General features: G+C 34.5%; 1 pseudogene; it reads right to left on the bottom strand.

Moving 5' to 3' along the window:
* Window positions 1–2,613: 2,613 nt before the first annotated feature.
* LOC107675711 (gastrula zinc finger protein XlCGF7.1-like) lies at window positions 2,614–3,636 on the bottom strand (annotated as a pseudogene).
* Window positions 3,637–7,119: the final 3,483 nt, after the last annotated feature.

The raw sequence follows: 7,119 nt of genomic DNA, 5'->3' as shown, positions 1-7,119 counted from the left end.
AGATGTTTGGCCACATCAAGAAAAAGAGGAAAATGAAGATCAGAGAAAGAAAGTCACAAGTCTGTGAATCAAAACAAACAAATCATGTGAAGCCTGCAGATGCAACAGCACATATAGTGGAAAAATCAAACTGTGACTAGTTTCATCATTACATCACTTTCATAAGAAAAACAGGATGAAATGGCAATTAAAATCAAACATGGCTACAGAACAGACTACAGAGCAAAATAAATAATTATATTACAAGAAATTATATGCATAAACCAACATGTCCAGTCAAAGTAAACAGATCACAGCACAGACCACGTGTATTTCATTCAGGTTTCATAACTAATTTTATATTCTCTTGTATTGTAAGTGTCTGTTTATATATGAATTGAAAAACATCTAGTTTAAAAAATATTAATACACACTTGATCAATGGTCGGTATGGTGTTTAAAACCTTGAATCCAGGTAAAAAAAAGTGAATATATTCATGAAAAATCACATAAATGTAGTTTTTTTATCTTAATCTCAAAATGTAGTGATTTCAATGCAAGAAAGTCTTTTCAAAATGTTCTCAATGCTTCAACCTCAAAACAGCTAAACTAAAAAACAACAACAACATGATACTGGTTTGTTCATGACATGGATGATGATTTTATGTACTAATTTTGCCATTGATTCTCAAATGCTTATATGTAGTTAATGTGATTAATTTAACTCCTCAACACAAATTGTATCCATTGTAGTGTTTTACAGTGACTCACTAATTTTCTGAAATATTACTTTGGCTTTTGTCAAATGATCAAACTTATCGACTAACTTTAACAAATGACACTCTGAAACTAATTCTGGCTTTTGCTTAATCTGAATTTCATTAAACATGTCAAACAGACATTGCGTGAATCAGAGGTAAAAAAAAAAAGATATAAATACTGTCCAGTTTCTTGCACAGACAGATTGTTTCGTGTCTTTACACATCAATGTATCGTCACGAGCCGCAGGGTTTAATTTGGTTTTGTTTGTGTATGTTTTTTTGACTCTCAAAACCGTGATTCCCATTCACCTCCATTATAAGACTGACAGACTGCAACGGTTTGAGTTAAAAATCTCCGTTTGTGCTCTACTGAAGAAACAAAGTCACCTACATCTTGGATGCCCTGGGGGTAAGCAGATAAACAACAAATTTTCATTTTTGGGTGAACTATCCCTTTAAGTCTACTAGTATCTAGTTTTAGATGTATTATATGTCCGTTTTCATCTTAAAGTTCCTCATCAGTCATTAAAGAGACTGAAGGAAAACACCAGCCTGTCTGTTCCTCTGGATCTTCATCTCTCATTCTGCAGGATTCTTCCTCAAACTCCATCTTTCCAACAGTATATCAGCTGTTTCTCCTGGAGTAACTCCTCCTGCTTGCTTCTTCTTCAGCAGTGAGAAGATGGGAATATTCCCCAGCATTTAAACTCTCATGAACGGCTGTGGAGCGGCTTCACTGAAGGTGTCAATGGAGCTCATTTAGCATACGCTCATCACACTTACAATAGCTCTCAATCATCCAGCTTTAAGTGTTTCGCTTAAATAGTCATTTAGAAACAATTCCATGAAACAATGACAAACATCAAATGAGTGTTGTGTTCATCTACTGTAAATAACTCTTATTTCTTTATGATATTTCAGTCTTTATCTTCTCAAATGTGGTGCTGTCAGAAATCGGCTCCAGATTTCCAACATTGTTAAAACATATTTCAATTCCCACAGAAGTTCAGAGTCTCAATCTTGGTTCATTTCAAGTCGGACATGACGAAAGTACTAATTTCACGCACTCACTATCAGAGTCAGATTTGTTTTAGATTCTGTAAATGGAGTCATTCGCTAGGGAATCAGACACTGGACGAGCTTAATGCCAAGTTCTGATATTTCGATTTCTCACAATAATAAATAATGAATTGAATGCACTCACAGTCTGATAAACACAGCAGATTCAGAGCCTCCACGTGTTTGACTCAAAGGGCGCCACCAAGAGTTACTAAACTTCATAAAGTTGTCCTAACCTCATAAAGAAAGTCATGCAGGTTACTTTGATCAAAACAAATAAATCTTTTGAATCTTGTCAGACGCAGCATCTTATAATAGAAAGGGAACTGTGTGTATTTTGTAATTCAGTAATTATACAAGAAATAGAAAATGGCACAATTACTAATTAAAATGTAGCAAATCATTATCTTGCATTTATCATCCTCACATTCTGCATCATAATCTTTTTAAGTTCTGATGCACAGAATCTGCTTCAAAATAAGAAAAAAATGTTCCCCTTAAATCAATAGCAAAAGCTATGGAAGAAAAAAAGATTAAATAAGTTGTAAACATTTCTTCATCTCTCTTGCGTTTGGAGGACGCTGGCTTTAATAAATGTAGACATGCAGTTAAAAGCTTAAATTATTTTCATGTTAGTTCATATTTTAACCACTAGATTGCAGCTGCAAAACAGGTTTTTCTTTCATATCCAGTTTGATCTTCTCAGTGGTGTGTGTTATTTTGGTAGGAAATATAAATTGAAAAACATCTGCTCCACTTTTTAGTTTAAAAGAACGACAAGGTTACAACAAGTACAAGGTTGTGTCCACTTTTTATTGCTGTAGCATAAATTATACATGCATATACTGTATATGACCATAGATTCAACAAATTAGATCAGTAGTAATAATAAAAGTGCATCACACCACCTCTTAACAACCTAACCAACAACAATTTGCTCAGCATATGGATGTAGAAGTAATGGACTAATCGATATCATTCACTTATTTTACTCTGTTTAACTCCCCAACATAAAACATCCCAACTAAAACCAAAGGCAACTTCCATTGTTGAGCAAACAATATTCCGCAATCTTCTGCAAATTTGGCCCAATAGGTTACATTGCTTGCTCTATCAGAATATCAAACTATTGGCTTGTACGTCATGTAGACCTCTTTAGGCAACACCTTTTCTTATGTTTCAGTAAATTTGGTAAATTGGTGAAACCCCTCTTGCATGAAGAGCACCGGTACGGCCTTTCTCCAGTATGAACTCTCTCGTGCGTTTTCAGAGATGATAAATGAGCGAAACTCTTGTCACAGTGTGAGCACTTGTAAGGTTTCTCTCCAGTGTGAATCCGCTGGTGTATTTTTAAGTCGCTGGATGTAGTAAAGGTCTTCCCACAGTCAAAGCACATATGAGGTTTCACTCCAGTATGAATACTCTGGTGAACTTGTAAAGTTTGCATTAGTGAAAAACTCTTTCCACAAGAAGTACAAACATGAGGTTTCACAGCAGCATGAACTTTCATGTGTCTCTTTAGGTACACCTCCAAAACGAATGTCTTATCGCACTGATCACAGCCAAACGATCTTTCTCCTGAGTGAGAGAGCAGATGATTTTTTAGAATATTTGCTCTCACGAAGCTCTTTCCACACTGATGGCACGTGAAGGGTTTCTCTCCGGTGTGGATCCTCATGTGTTTCTTCGGGTCTCCTTTACACCTGAAGCTTCGTCCGCACTGAAGGCACGCGAAGGGCTTCTCTCAGGTGTGAACGAGCAGGTGCATTTTGAGGTGTTTGTTACGCATAAAACTAAAAGATTCTGGTCTTGGTTTCTCCATTTCATTCAGTTCCATGACTTTTAAAATAAACACATTATACTGCATAATTCAATTCAAAATGGACAAATGTGTAATAAAATTGAAAAGTAACATGATTAGAAATGGATTTTGAATGCATAGACACCAACCGGTTCTGGATCACTTATGTTCTCATAGTAAATTCCATTGTTTTTAATTTCAAAATGTAGTCATTTCCTCTTGTTTGTTTGGAAACATTTCTTCTACTTCACCTGCAGGAACATTTAGCTCATTTAAACTCACATAACTTGAGAATTTTGCATTACTGTACCTTAAACACAGTGCTTTTGGAAAACATAAAGAGTCATGCACAAAAGTGTAATGTTTACAGCATTGACATGAGATTTAAAAGAGTGATGCAAACGAATGAGCAAATACCCTGATTAATAATAAAACAACAATGCAATAACAATTAATTCTTCAAATCAAAACGTTTCTATCCTATTTTCCGCCACGGAATAAAAAAAATATTTTTATCTCAAAATTCTTTTTTTTTTTCTTTTTTGCTTGCAGGCTAATTGTGTGTTTATATATTGCTTGTTTACATTTTGCAATTTGGATTTTTTTCCCCCTCATAATTCTGAGTTTTTTTTTTTTATCTCACAATTCAGAATATTTCCCCCAAAAGACCTGCGATATATAAACTTAGAATTCACTGATAAATTAATACAAATATTGCTATAAATAAATAAACATTAACTGAAATGTAAAAAAAAAAAATCTTATTTTATTTTGGCTAGTTGCCAAAGCAACATTTCTCATTTTTATTGTTTACCTTGTAAACAATATGTTTACTTTGTTTACCTAATTTTTATTGTTTAAAACTATCTATCTATCTATCTATCTATCTATCTATCTATCTATCTATCTATCTATCTATCTATCCATCCATCCATTGTCTTGATTAACATTTTCTAGTTTTTGTTATATTTTTATGTGTTAAGCATTATTATTATTATTATTTAGATGTATTATGTCAGTTTATTTATTTTTTTTAGCTCTTGCCTTATATTATTGGTTATTTAACAGCTCTTCTAATGTTTCAGACCTGAATGTTCTTCATCAGTCATCAGTAAGGAATCGAGACAGACACACACCTGGATCACCTTCACTCATCCTGCAGGTTTCTGGATCAGCTCTAACATGTCAGCTCATAACCTCCTGTTTGTTTCTTCACTTCTTTCCATTTACAGCTGCTGTTCAGCGTTACTCTTCTTCTGCTCTGATTTCTAATGTAATGACAGTGTATTTCTGTCATCTAATGGGCTGAAATGTGAAGTGGCCTTTCATTTGTATTTCATGGCAGTAACTGCAATTATTATTTTATTAACGTTACTGGCACCTCATTTTTATTGCAGTTCCCCTCTTTCATACCATTTTTAGAATGTGACAATATTACATTTAAGTCACTTTTTATTTTAGAATATAATAAATAACGTCATTGAGCCATACATGTTTAAAATAAATTTGTTTATACAAATATATTTCACACAGCTTTCGATTGTGGACATTACACCTGTATGGATGCGTTACATTACACCTGTGGTGAACATGAAAAATTCGGATCTTTATCTGATGCACGTGCCACATTTAACCACGAGAGGGCGGCAGCGGATCGAGGTTATTTATCATTTAAATATATTCCATTCATGTTTTTCATGACAGCAACATGCTGTATTGTTAGTCTATTTTTTAAAGCTACAAATAGTGTTTTAATTAAAAAAAATTAAAACTAGTTAATTACAGAAGTGTCGTGGCTTATATTCAAGTCACTGTCTATATGAATTGCATTTCTTATTTTAGGATAAATTAGCGTCATGTCACTGGCCCAGGTATGTTCTTTGCATTGTTTTTTTGCATCTATGCAATTTGCAATATGAATTTAATGACAAAATAACATATTATAAATACAATACAAGAAAATGAATACAATAATAAATACAATATTATGAATACAAGTTAAGATAATAAAAATAAAGAATGACAACAAATATCTTAAATAACGTAAGATATTTCAAAATGGTGCTTGTTTAGAATGCTCACCAATTGCATTCCTTAAAGGGATAGTTCACCTTCATTTTATGGTCCCCATTGACATCCATGGGGGAAAAAAAGAAGAAGAAGAAAGAAAGAAAAAAACACTATGCAAGTCAATGGGGACCAGCAACTGAAGGTGAACTATCCCTTTAAGTCCAACTCTCAGGAAGTTGGTCATCACGTAATCTGCCAAATAAGAAGTAGAATTTCCAGATCTCACATTGCCGCTGAGCGCTACCACTGAACACTGAACATTTCTGAACTGATGTTGCTCTGGGACACATTTGGTTGGCTGGTTTGTCAAAGCAACAGAATGTCTCAGTAATCAAAAAGTAGCTGAAGACACACATTATCCACAACCATTTAAAGGGATAGTTCACCTTCTGTTGATGGTCCCCATTGACTTCCATAGTATGGAGAAAAAAACACTATGCAAGTCAATGGGGACCAGCAACTGAAGGTGAACTATCCCTTTAAGTCCAACTCTCAGGAAGTTGGTCATCACGTAATCTGCCAAATAAGAAGTAGAAGAAAAAAAATGCATGAGAAAAGCATTTTTGACATCATAATTGTTTACTTAAATTACACTAATTGTGACAGGGAGTCATTCTCGTTTGCTTGGATGCACACTAGGGATGGGCAATATAGAGTTTTTTAGATTGATATATTTGATTTTTTATATAGGCTAGATTGAGACTATATCATTTATATCTGACGTCACATTAAAATAAATTATGTTTGCATGCGTTGCAAAAAATGGCGCAAAAGTTTATCGCGAGATATTGCCAGTATGTCTCAGTAGGGCTACAGTTGCCATCTAGCGGTTGAGAATTATTGCATTTTTGATTTAACTTAAAATAAAAGACAGTCAAATAATATCATAGAATGTGTATGACTGTTATGTGTGACAGCAAAATAATGCTAATTCAAATGTTTCGAAAATTTAGTCGCATTTGATGATATGATGCATCCCACAAGCTGCATGGGTGGCAATAGGCTACTATTTTGGCTATATACTCATCGCTGGTCTGCTGTAGGGCCGATGTAGCCAAGCCGTTATAATTAGACAACTGATTGCCTCGATTTCGCCAGGTGGGTTAAAAGCAGACTACACGTAGCCCGTCCAATTCAGAGCTAAATCGTGGCTACAGACCATTTCAATGAAATGACTCTTACATCTTGTAAATATTATTGGCATTGCGAACATGATGGGGTATCAAATGACCTTCTCATGCACTGCCTGGCCAAAAATGAAACCAAACACCTTGTAATCACTGTTGACTTTGCTTACATGATGGAATATCATACATCTCGCAAGTTATTCTGGCAAAACCGACATGAAAAACCGACATTGACTAGAAGTGGGTTACTCATAGTCGGACTATATCGGGTCTATAGTTAACCAAGACGGTGAAATTATGGCTATTTCTTGCTGAGCACCCC

Source organism: Sinocyclocheilus anshuiensis, unplaced genomic scaffold, assembly GCF_001515605.1.
Source record: "Sinocyclocheilus anshuiensis isolate Anshui unplaced genomic scaffold, SAMN03320099.WGS_v1.1 scaffold708, whole genome shotgun sequence".
Classification (NCBI taxonomy): Eukaryota; Metazoa; Chordata; class Actinopteri; order Cypriniformes; family Cyprinidae; genus Sinocyclocheilus; species Sinocyclocheilus anshuiensis.
The sequence above is the reverse complement of the archived record's forward strand: the minus strand, read 5'-3'. Positions and strand labels throughout refer to the sequence as shown.